The 13,054-nt window shown below is 38.3% G+C and overlaps 1 protein-coding gene across 2 annotated transcripts in view; it reads right to left on the bottom strand.

Annotated features, from left to right (window-relative positions):
* Window positions 1–11,277, bottom strand: part of lzts2a (leucine zipper, putative tumor suppressor 2a) — a 75,085-nt gene extending 63,808 nt beyond the window's left edge. Inside the window, exon 1 of one of the 2 annotated variants that reach the window (XM_077197191.1) lies at window positions 10,908–11,277. The gene's annotated coding sequence lies outside the window, so the exon portion shown is untranslated. The remainder of the gene's footprint in view (window positions 1–10,907) is intronic. The other variant, XM_077197192.1, reaches the window with a different exon arrangement.
* Window positions 11,278–13,054: the final 1,777 nt, after the last annotated feature.

Raw genomic sequence — 13,054 nt, forward strand, 5'->3', positions numbered from 1 at the left:
TATATATGTTTCCATATGGATTAGAGTACTAAACGTGAGATTGTTCGGCTCTAAAACAAATACACACACATTACTGATTCCTCCATTAACAGAGCAGCAGCATCAGACCTGTCCCTAAAAATAAGTTAACAAGACAGAGTGCCCAAACAGCATAAGGGAAAAAATATATAATCAACCTCACCATGCAATAGTAAATCAAGAGTATTGAGTGGAAATCTGTCTGCCCCCATCACAGCTTTATATGACAGCTCATCTCAGCAATGAATGCTGTGATTCAGAAAGTCTTCTGGAAATGTCAGGGAAATTTTTTGGACAAAGTGGTTGTAGTGACATAAATCAGAGTTATGGAGTGGGAGGAGTGGTTTAGTGTTTGCGTTGTTGAGGAGAGGGGTAATAAAATGACTGTGGGGCTTGAACTGAACACCAGAGCTTACAGGCGGAGCTGCAAAAACATCAGCAGCCAAACAGACCATTCCTCATATCCTGGCTCCAATGAAGGGGTATGAAGACACAGACAGAGGGTGGACGCCACACCACAGAGAGAGGAAAAACAACTATTTATCTTTTTCCAACTGTCTGCACTTATGGTAAAATGTGAATAGCGGCAACATTTATAAAGACAATTTATGGAACACCCCAACTTTCTTTTCATTTTGGAATGGGAAGAGAAAGAGAGAGAGAGAGAGAGAGAGAGAGAGAGAGAGAGAGAGAGAGAGAGAGAGAGAGAGAGAGAGAGAGAGAGAGAGAGAGAGAGAGAGAGAGAGAGAGAGAGAGAGAGAGAGAGAATATCAGCTGATGGAGGAGGCTAAAGAGGGAACAGCACCACAGGCGATCTGGCAGAGTCATTCACTAAACTCCATCCACATGGAGCTCACAGTAACTCAACTTCCCACAATTACACTAAGTGCAAAATTTCCCACATTTGCGCACACACACACACACACACACACACACACACACACACACACACACACACACACACGCACACACACACACGCACACACACACACGCACACACGCACACACACAAATTCTTTACATGGCGATGCTGTTAAAGTTCATTTGATTTTATGGGCTATAAGGAACTTTACCTTTGGGAAATGGATCCTATGAACCACAAGGTCCTGAATTAGCTGCTTTTTAGGACTAAAGCTGCAGAGAAGTATGGAGAGTTGTGTATAGAGTGCCACAGGGATGACAGTTTTGTAGGCCAAAATGGTCTATGGTCATAATGGTTTCATCACCCTCGTTCCTTCGACAAAAACGCAACAGGAGTTTTACATTGACTTTTGGATAATTGCAGAAAATAAGCTCTGTAACCAAGTTTATGATTCTTGCATGTTTTGTTCATCAAGATGTTCTTTACAAATTACACAACAATTCCAAAATTCTAACTCATTTCTGGGTTTTGGGACTCATTATTGCAGTATTCTATTGCAAAGATAAGAACAAAAACATTACTGGGTATTATAGGCCTATGCTCTTTTACAGACTGACTAATATTGTGTGCTGGCAAGAATGAAACACTGAACCTAAAGTTACTGTGTGAAAGTGAATCGTCCAATACCGATATCTAGAGAGCAATCACAGTGCTTGCATTTAGCCGACACTAAAGTGACTTACAATATAGAATCTATGAAGAGCCAGATTCATTATCGTCAAAGAGCCAATAAATATCTAGCATTGCTAAATTTATTAAGCTAGATTTATTAATATTAAAGCTAGATTAGGAAATGAGTTGAAGCAAAGGAGAAGAGGATTTATTTGTGTGTGTGTGTGTGTGTGTGTGTGTGTGTGTGTGTGTCTGTGTATTGGTTTAAGCTAGTGGCGTGGTTAAGGTTATAGCTTGCAGTATACATTTAATAATGGTAAATGATACACAGACAAATAGTTACAGAACATATTTTAATAGGGATGCACCGATACCGATACCAGTATCGGTATCGGGCCCGATACCAAGCTCATGTACTTGTACTCGTACTCGTAAAAATACCCCGATACCAAAGACCGATACCTCACGTATATCCTTAGCTTATATTTCTTAATTCTTATGAGCACTCTTCCTGCAGTTATAGTGTTGATAGATTTAATAGTACACTCTAATATTTCACTTTACACTTTCGGCTGTGATTACATTGTTACTCAGTGTTATGTTAAACATTTGTTCTGTGATTTCTTTGGCACTTTATGACAAATTTGATTGTCTTGTTGTCTGTGATTTCTTTAGAACTTTGACAACTTTGTGACAGGCAGGTAAAAATTACATCCATTATGTCCTTGGTTTTGCCCTTTGGAGGTTATTGGACACTGTGAAATTTGGGCTTTGAAAATTTGTGATAAGCACAATAAGAATGATTTATTTTTTTAAGTTTATTTAAGTTGCTGAAAATAAAGATGCTGATTTGTTCATTAGTCTCATTGTGTTGTTCTTAGAAAATTGCCACATAAAACGAGAAAACCCCCCAGTACAACAGGCATCGGTATCGGTATCGGCGAGTACCAGGAAAAAAATATCGGTACTCGTACTCGACCCTTAAAAAGTGGTATCGGTGCATCCCTATATTTTAAATCTATTTTAATTGTTAAAAACTCTTTAACACAATATTTCGTAAAATTTTAGAAATAAAAATGGTTAATTATACCCTGAAAAAGGGCTAATGCGTCTGTTAAAATAAAATTGGCATGACCAATGCCATTATAAATGGGCAAATATTGGCAGATTAATCAGCCTGGCTAATAAATCACTGCAAATTAGTTTAGTTATTAGTAGGGATGGCCCGATACCATTTTTTTTCAAACCGATACGAGTACGAGTATTTACATTTGTGTACTTGCCGATATCGAGTACCGATACCGATATTTCTACCGCAAAAGTAACTATAGGCTCCCAGAAAAGAAGACACAAGACTATTTTAGAACACAGGTTAGAAGACTGTTTTTATTTTCTTCTCTGCTTGTTTTAACAAGTCTAAAAATAAATAATAATGAGTAAAATAATAAATGTATTAACACACAAACCACTGTTAATTTAACATAAAAGCAAGCAGTTACTGCGTGCATGGTCTGACATGACTGAATGCGCCCAAAGTGCGCTCCCTTAATAGTCTAATTCCTAAAAAGCTGACAGTTCATCGCGATCTCACACATCTGTTATTATCAATGAAGCTGACTGCACAATGAATCTTTCATAATATCCACACTTTGTTTGTTATAATTAGAGGATTTGCCAGCATACAGAATTCAGCACTGAACAAAAAAGTTGAGCAGTGAGGGGAGTCTATCTTAAATGCTTCTGATTAGCCAATGCGTTCAAGAAATCAACACACATGTCTGTGATTGGCTACATCGCTCAACGCTGCAAACATGTTATGAATAGAAACTCTGGCTTGTAAATCGTTTCTATTTTGTTTGTCTAGTTTGCGGGAGTCCCGCGAATCGTTTTATTCTCCCGGAACCCGCACACACAGAGTGAGTGCATTACCGCCCGCGCCCGCGCTCGGCCATCAGATCTAGTGCCGCGCCGCACTCTTTTGCGTTGGGAGTGCACGTCCCTATGCCTCAGTTCACCTCGACAAAGCACTCGCGGCGGCCAGTTTCGTTTCGCAAAATGTACGTGGTATCGGGGCGTGGTATCGGCGAATTTTTATGAGTACGAGTACGAGTATATGAGGACAGTATCGACCCGATCCCCGATGCCAGTATCGGTATCGGGCCATCCCTAGTTATTAGTAGAGTAACAGAGGATATATAGAATGCATATATGGATTTATAAAGTGATGGCAATTACAGAGAATGATGAAGGCAAATGTAAATGCACAGTCACATGCAGATTCCAAAAATTATTTGTCGCTTAGAATCTCATGTAAATTCACTTCAAAAAACAAACTGAATGAGCAAGTCAAGATTTCTAACTTTAATTGTGTGCTAATAAAGGACTTCCCAGATAGCTAAGTATTTTTACACACTGCATCAGTGCAAGCCAATGGAATGTCAGAAAAATGTGTGCTTAATTTAATGGGACCTCAACATTCAGATCTGCTCATTACTCTTAAACATTGCCATCCTGCCAAATACTTGCTCCATCGGTCAACACATTCCAAGCTGAATACTTGCCTGTTATGGATGCTTCTGCCTCAAAATGTTCTGTCTGGACGAAGTGGCATTAATGGACAGCACTGAGACAGTATTGTGTCTGCTGAACCATCTCCTGATACTCTGACCTCATCTCATTACCTTCACGTACTTCACAGATGCCTCTCAACATGGGATCAGCAGAGAGGGAAACGGCCATTGAGAGAGGTCAACAACATTGCTACAGTCACTCAGGGCTTTTGCAGATTAACTGTCTCTATATCGCAGAGGCTAATAAGTCTGTCCACCATGTGAGATGGGGGTGGTTAAGGAAACAAAATGAGGGCTGTTAAAGTTGCTGTGCTATGCTGTGTGGACATAATCCCCTCACAAAACGGGGCAATCTAAGCCTACAGGGCTCTTTGGAGATGCCTGAGAGACTGCCGTCATGGTTTAGCATGACTGGACTGAGCATAAGCCCTCTGGTTTATGTAGCATGCTGTGTCAAAGAGCCGAAGACAAAGACACATTATTCTAAACTATCTGCAATTTATTAACCTGAGGTTTGGATGCATCGATCAATAACACAAGTGACAAATTCCACTAAAGATTGATCTGGTAAGAACCTTCAAAGAGGACATCAATATATGATTTCTTCATCTCTATAATTGATTTGCTATCTAAAAAAAAAGGCTGCTGTCTTCCCTTTTGCCTAATAGGTAGGAAAACTTCAACACACATAATGCAGTGGACATTGTTGCCATCCAAGGCCACACTCACCAGTCTGCTATGATATGCTTACCAGTCAAATACAACGCTGCTTTAGTAGGAAATACTTCTTAGCAAACCTTTAGTCATAATAGTTTTGACTTTTATTGTCTCCGGGTTCAAGAATTCAAAGAGTAAACATTTATCAGGAGTGAGTTACTTTCGGTTGTAGCTTGTTGTAGGGCTAAATGCTTCAAATAAGCAATACAAGCAACCGCTGTTGCAATAGTGTTCCATTTTTACCATAATGCTATTTAAACAGTAGATAAAGTACGATACAATTTTCATTGATAAACATACTCTTAGAATAACTGTTCTGTTAAAAGCGTGTGATAATCTGTCGGTCTGTGGGCAGGGATACAAAAATTTAGAAGTATAATCTGTAGTTTTCACGCAAACCCTGAAGCTGTCAAATGGTGTTTTGTGTTATCGGGTGGACTTTTGCTGACAAGTAAACAAGAATTTCTCGGTCCAGGTAACACGGAGAACGAGTAAACATTATTAATTTACAAATATTACCAACATTCAATACAAAGCAGGTTGAAAATCATCTAAATTACACTGTTTTGAGATGTGGGTGTTGACCACACACGCACGCACGCACGCACGCACGCACGCACGCACGCACGCACACACACACACACACGCGAGGATTAGACGGTCAGTCTGTATAAATGGTGATGATATACCGGTTAAAAAGCTTCTTTGCCTCCAAACATAAATCTCAGCCTATCTTCCTTGGTAAAACAAATTGCAAACTTGGCATTCCTCTACCCTATTCCACTCTTGAACTAATGTTTACACACCTAATTACAGATCAGAGGTTAAAATGCAGGCAAGGTTAACAGTTGTAAAGCAGGAAACTCTGGCATGTCACACAGTTTGCTTGTTTGTAGTCAGGGGGAGTTGCACTGGACAAGCCAGCAGCACAGCAGAAAGAGGTGAGAGTCAGAGCGGCTTGTCTCCTATAATAACTCACATCACTATGGGTCGCACTGTGCAGTGAAAACAGTTGTGAGCTGAGGACCCCTGCGTCGCATCAGCTTGGAGACTTAGATGGAGAGAAAGTGCTGCATGCTTTACATCTCTGGCAGGCCAAAGATCATAAATCAGGCGACGTACAAAAAGGACAGTGTTTTCATAATATTTCTCTCTCAGTGTGGGGGTGTACAGATTTGCAGAGCCCTTTGACGGGGCAGATTCCTGACTAATGGAAAGCAGGCTAAGCACAAGATGCTGCACTGTTCACTATTGTTGTGTGATGTGTGATTTACAGAAAAATAAAAGCCAAAAATCTAATTTCCGTTTTTGAAATTCTCTAGTTTATGGTACATTTTCACTCATACTTCCTTTATAAACATATTACATGTGTGCTTATGTTAGCTTAGGGTCTTCTGAATCCATAGATACCAAACACATAGTGTTCCATCTCCATTACATATAGTTTATAAGCCCAAATGTAAAAATAGAGAAAACGGACCAAATAGAGCTTAGTCCCCAGAGGGTTAAAATTGGTCAGTGCTCTGTGATAGATTGAAAATGAGGAATACAATCAACAGCCACAGAGAGGCCTTATGACCAGAGCAATGCAGATAATACTGTTCCTATTTGTAAAGAAACTTTATCCATGTGACATATTAGTAGAAATAGAAAGACAACAACAAGAAAACAGAGCTGCATACATTGATTTACTCTCAGGAATATTAATGGTTGGCTCCACCCCCAGCATGATACAGATCAACTGCTTCCATAATCCATACACACACAGAGACCCATAAATAGACACATACACTTATGCATATCTCAGCAAATGAGCCTGCAAGCGGGCAGCCTTAAGAACACTTGATCTACTGTCAGGAGTCCAATCACATTAAAATACAATTCTTTATTTAAAACATAGACAGCAAAGTCTTGGTGAATTTAAGAAATGGCTATGTAAGAGGAACTAATTCAAAGATTTATGGTATTCTCTGAGCCAGCACTGAATTTTTCCCGCATTGAACATATCAGAGATAAGCTCATAAATTTGGTGCAGCTAGCATGTTGGAGTATCGATGTGCACTTCCAATCAAGATAAACACGGCAGGCAAGGTTATAGAGCGATGCCTGCCAAAAGCCATCCAATGTCCTATGAAATAACAAACTCTATCTCCATTGATACGGTGTGATGCCAAATTCATTAAAATAGGTGATGTGCTCATTTTAAATCTCTATATTGGTCTAATTAAACACCATACTAGTTAAAATGAAAACTGATTCAGTGAGGCTATCAATGCAGTTGGTTAAAAGCTCAATGATCTACGTGTAATGTATATCATTTGACCTAGTGATCAGTGATTCCCACACACTGTCAGCAACAGCTGGGCATTCATGCTGTAACCAGCCTTCCAGCACATTGACTTGCCTCTCTTCACACTATAAACACTCTGACAGCTCCTGTGAGTGATTCCCCTCCGCTTGACTCATAAAAGCAGTACAGTATGTTGATATTAAACTTGTGAAATTATAAAACTACGTGCGATACAACTACAGAAATGTACAGCATGCAAAACTGTTTTACGGTGGCCGAGAGAGCTCAACGTGCTGCAACCTAAATAGAATAGGTTCTATGCAAATAGAAAAAACGCATGCAAATAGAAAAAAACCCGCATGCAAATAAAAAAAACATCCGCAAATTAATAAAACATCTTCATCAGTTTCACAACACATGTGCTCCAAATACTCACAACACAACCAAATACAGAAACACGCTGCAAGAAACACATGCCACAACGGAAATGTTTCCGGGGAACCAAATAAGTGACGGACCCGGCTGGGACGTGCTTATTGCTCGTGAGCATCCCTATGCCCTACTCCCTTCGAAGGGCAGACGGCAGAGCTCTTCAAGTGGGACTAGCGTAGCGTGCCATTTATGTAGTCGTTTGGATCGCACTTGATGAAAGGAGCAACGAAAGACAACGTAATTTCCAACCTAAAAATTTTCACCTGCGATGTTTTATTTTTACTTCACAAAAAAACTGTTAAAATATGTGTTTTATATCCGTTATATCTGTGTGTCAGTGTCTCAACTTTAAACCTTTGGACCCTACATTACCTAACATTTCTTATGAAACATTTCTTTATGAAAATTTAAACATAACATGAAACAATTTGTATAGTGTAACTGATGTATATCTTGCCTTCATGTTCTTCTTTATCTTTTTTATTTATTTATTTTAGTTTTCAGCTCATTGCTCTTTTATCATTTGTATTCTGATGACATTGAACATTTTGTTAATACATTTTGTATATTGTATACAAGTTGTATGTCATAAAAAATTTAATTGTTTTGGGGGAAAAAAAAGTTAAAAGAATTAAAATAAAGTAGAATTTTGAGCTGTAAGCAAAGATTATAGACGAACTATAAAAAAGTATAATATTATAATATTTATAAATACAATATTATTTTTATATTATAGTTTATTTATAAAAAATATAGGCTTGCACTTCTTGTCAATAAACGTTCTTTGCTGTAAGCACGTCTATGAGCACGTCCCAGCCGGGTTCGTGACTTATTTGGTTCCCCGGAAACATTTCCGTTGTGGTCCATGTTACTTGCAGCGCACTTTCTGTATTTGCTTGTGTTGTGAACTTTTGCAGCGCGTTTCTGTATTTGCTTGTGTTGTGAGCTTTTGCAGCGCGTTTCTGTATTTGCTTGTGTTGTGAACTTTTGCAGCGCGTTTCTGTATTTGCTTGTGTTGTGAGCTTTTGCAGCGCGTTTCTGTATTTGCTTGTGTTGTGAGCTTTTGCAGCGCGTTTCTGTATTTGCTTGTGTTGTGAGCTTTTGCAGCGCGTTTCTGTATTTGCTTGTGTTGTGAGCTTTTGCAGCGCGTTTCTGTATTTGCTTGTGTTGTGAGCTTTTGCAGCGCGTTTCTGTATTTGCTTGTGTTGTGAGCTTTTGCAGCGCGTTTCTGTATTTGGTTGTGTTGTGAGCTTTTGCAGCACGTTTCTGTATTTGGTTGTGTTGTGAGTATTTGGAGCATGTTTGTTGTGAAACTGATGAAGATGTTTTTTTGGTTTTTTTTGGTGGTGTTTTTTTCTATTTGCATGCATCTTCTTTAGGTTGCAGCACGTTGAGCTCTCTCGGCCACCGTACTGTTTTCTCTCTTGGGAAGAAAACTATATTGGCAGAGAGATTTTGGTACAATTATACTTTACATTTCATCTTTCTCTGTGGAAAATTAAATACAGCTGCCAGGATAGTTTGTCAAATTTATGTGAAATATTTAGGATAGAACTGGGTGGGTGAAACGGTTATGAAATATAACTTATTCACCCACCCACATCTATCCTTAATATGTCCAGTGGGATGCCAGAAAGCAGCTGGGTATGGTACGGACCATGCATGTGAAGTGCCAGGATTCAGAGTTTCAGTATGTAGGCATTGCCAGTGGAGCAGTTAAGACCCTCCAAATCACAAAGATGGCTACAAGCAACGGTGCATGAATGCAGCATATCCTGTTTCTCATTGACTTCAGGTTAAAGCCCTCAAAAATAAAGATAAACTGCTTAATATGTTTCACAATAAGACTGAATGTCCAGAGAGAGGCTTCCTTGACACTTGACAGTGTGAAGAATGTCTTTATTACAGCAGAATCGTATCTAGTCTAATATTTGATCTTCTACAGATGGGGCACAGGTAGGTTCCTAGAGTTTTACATTAAGGGACTTCAGTGTTTTGTATCGTTACATGAAAATTGTTGGCTTTTTTTGTCTTTGTCTTCAGTTTTAAGTTGTTCCAATGAGTTGCAAAAATAGAATGTTTTAATGATTTACAATTTGACTAAGAATAAAAACATTGCTTTACAATTAACACAACATACCATAACTCTTGTCATCCAGCGCAGCACATAAGGCTGTTTTAAACAACAACAGCTGGCTGTGAGAAGCTGCTACTAACATACTCAAGTAATAGTAGTGAATGTCTTCAACAAAACTTTCTACAATATCACTGAATCAAAAAAATCGAATTGAGAATAATTGGAAAATATTACTGACAAAGACCCTTAACACCGACAAAACCTTTGAAAGCAAACTGTTTTGTGAAAAACAAACACCGAGTTAATTATCATATAACATTAAGGGTAATTAACAAGGTACAATTATCATACAGTACACTAGTCAAAGGTGAGATCTGAACCATAAACTACAGGGATTGTGTTAAAACTCAGCGCTTTTTCCACACTATTCAGACAATGTGTCTCCAGGTGGGACGCTCCATATGCTGTAATTAAAAAACACACTGGGATGTCATAATTACTTTTGCAGGGATAAATTGGTGTCTGTCTGAATTTAACATAATTATGAACTTTATAAAGCACTCAGTCACTACACTCTCACAGCCAAATAAACAGCAAAAACAACATGCATAAGCACAAATGAAGAAAATCAGAAATCAGTAAGAGGGCAAATCTACAAATGCTGCTGCAATGCAACATTTTACACTTTGAAGAAAACTGAAAAGGTCAATAATAACTTTTAATCTTACTTCATTTTTGGTGAGATGCTTATATTAGCATTAGTTGTTACTATTAAAATATTATTAAAAACGGGATATCTCATAAATAGGTATAGGCTAGTATGTTTTTAAATCTGCAATAAGAACAAGCTACAAAAATCTCTAAACAACAGATTCCCATAGAATTTCAATGCCATTTTTTTAAACAACTAAACAATAAAGCAATTGTCACTTGCTGAAATAAGTAGCCTAAATAAGTAAATGATAAAGAAGGCTATGGTAGGCTACTACTGGATAGTGAATAGTTAGGCAACATGTCACTTACAGAATCAGTACGTTAGCCTAACATTCTAATGAAAAAGTAGCCTACTAGTATCTCTAGTTAATTAAGTAACGTTAAAGAAAAACACGGTCGTAGTAACTAAAAGTAGCATACTAGCCTACAGTGTCATAGCCTGGCTACAAGTATATGGTTAATGAGTTATAATCAATGCATGTTAAAACAAAATAGACAAAGCATGTAACGCTGTGAACTCAAACTTTTTAAAGCAGATTTTTAAAAGTCACTCACCGTTGACTACGTGAAGAGCGATTGAGCAATAACATCCATAAAGAAGCTTCTGAAGAAACAGCGTCCTGCTATTTTCAATCCCTCCAAAGGCTGGTGAAGTTCACGCAGATCTGAGCCACCGTTCCTCTTCTCTAAAGTAGGACAAACTCCCGTAGCTGAAGGTTAATACACGGAGCCACTGCATATCTCAGCGTCCATCCTGCTGGAAGTGACTACACCAAACTGACTTGAATCCCTCTGCTCCCTTTCCCTGTCCTTGCCACCCTCGCTCCGAGTCCGCACTGACCCGCCGCTGGCAGAAGCGCGAGAGTGAGCACATTCGGTCCCGACCGCTGATCTGGAGCGACAAGCTGTAAGGCTATGAGAGAGTGGCCACGTGCGGGGGGCTCGCGACGGACGACAAGTTCAAGTTCACGAAGCAACTTGAACTGTCTTGTAATTTATGGTGAATACTGAACCAACCGTAAACAGGCACTGCTGAGTGCTGAATGGATACATTTAATACTGGCGGCTAAAATGTGTCTAGTCGACTACAATCATTTCGTAGGCTATATAAAAAAATTGTGATCAACTGAAAATGTAGAGGGAACCCCCAGGCCCCACTTTGTCAGAATTGTTGTATCTTTAATTAACTATAAGATTTTGGCACGGTCAAATTAAGTTCACATAAGGCAAGTTGTAAGTCCAATATGTCCAACCATTAGTTACAATATCTGTTAACCAAAACAATTTTTTGATATTTTCGTTATCTTTTACATTTGCAGCTTCATAAATTGTTTTATGTTTCATAATTGCTTTACTGTGTAAATTTGCTGAAAAATAAAGGCCCCTGAACACGGCAACAAATATTTTCATGATTTATCACGTTTTTCTTTTGTCAAATAAACTTATAATTTTTAGGCAACCAAGTTACTTTTTTAAGTTAAACCAACAATAATTTTTTTACAGTGAGGTTCCACCATGACAACATACCCCATATAGTATGTGACAGCATAACAATAATAAGTGAAGTTCAAAACGTAATTTCGGGAGGAGTAAACCCATCTAATCTTTCAATTAACTGCTGGAGCATATAAACAGGGGCTCACCTTGCTCTGGCATCAGCTGTTTTGGCATCCCTCCACCTCCCCAACTCCACCAATATAATTCAGGCATCTTACTACCATACTCATCATCCAAGCATTAGTAGTCCCACTGGTGGGTATATATCTAAGCTCAAGTTGAAGCTGCTTCCTTCGAGCCCAGCAACAGCAACGAATTTGTGAACTGTTTAATATCTTTTTTTGTAATCAAGATTGTAATCTGCCATTTTCTCAATTTAAAAAATGGTAATAAAAATTATGGACAGGAAGCCTATGAGATGGCATCATTGTGATGTTTTAAGAAAGCATAAGCTTCTTGGCTTTAACAGTTTCATTGATTTTAATTATCTCAAACTGGTTTTTAAATGTCTAAATAATCATGTTTCACCATTGTTTTCTAAATTAGTCTGTAGGGCGTCAAAGTTCTCATAGGGCGAACACAGGAGCCACTATCAAAGGTGACTGTCTTGTCCCAAAGTACAAGACCTCTTTTGGTCAGTCTGCTTTCTCTGCAAAGGGGCCAAAACTCTGGAATGCTTTTCCTACTAATTTAAAACTAGAGAGCGATGGTAATGCTTTTAACAGAGGACTTAAACAATGGCTAAAAACAAAACAACAATGATCGCATAAATAACCTACTACCGAGATATTTTCTGGTTATGATGCTTTTGCTTTATAACTTACGTATGTAAATAATTTTGAATATATGGTTGGTTTTTGTTTTTTTCATCAGTAATCATCTGGTATATTTTCTTTACCCTTTTTTGTTAGTATTATTATTATTACTTTTGTTATATTGTTGTTGTATTTTCTTTTTAAAAGCCTCCCATGGACTGGTGTTGAAAATTAGCATGTGTGCTAAAACACCATAGCAAATGCATATGGTTTGTCCAATGTAATTGTAATGTCCATCTCAAATAAAATAAAAATAATTTTGCCTGTGTGTCTTGATTTTCAAAAACATATCCACCCTGTAAAATATTTACTGGACTACAAAGTGTGACAATCATATTCCATATTAATTTCTGAAACAGTCTATTCTAAGTCCCCTGGACAGGAAGGGTC

The sequence above is a fragment of the Siphateles boraxobius genome, unplaced genomic scaffold (genome assembly GCF_051911475.1).
Source record: "Siphateles boraxobius isolate OS27281-9 unplaced genomic scaffold, OSU_SipBor_1 37, whole genome shotgun sequence".
In the NCBI taxonomy this organism is placed as follows: domain Eukaryota; kingdom Metazoa; phylum Chordata; class Actinopteri; order Cypriniformes; family Leuciscidae; genus Siphateles; species Siphateles boraxobius.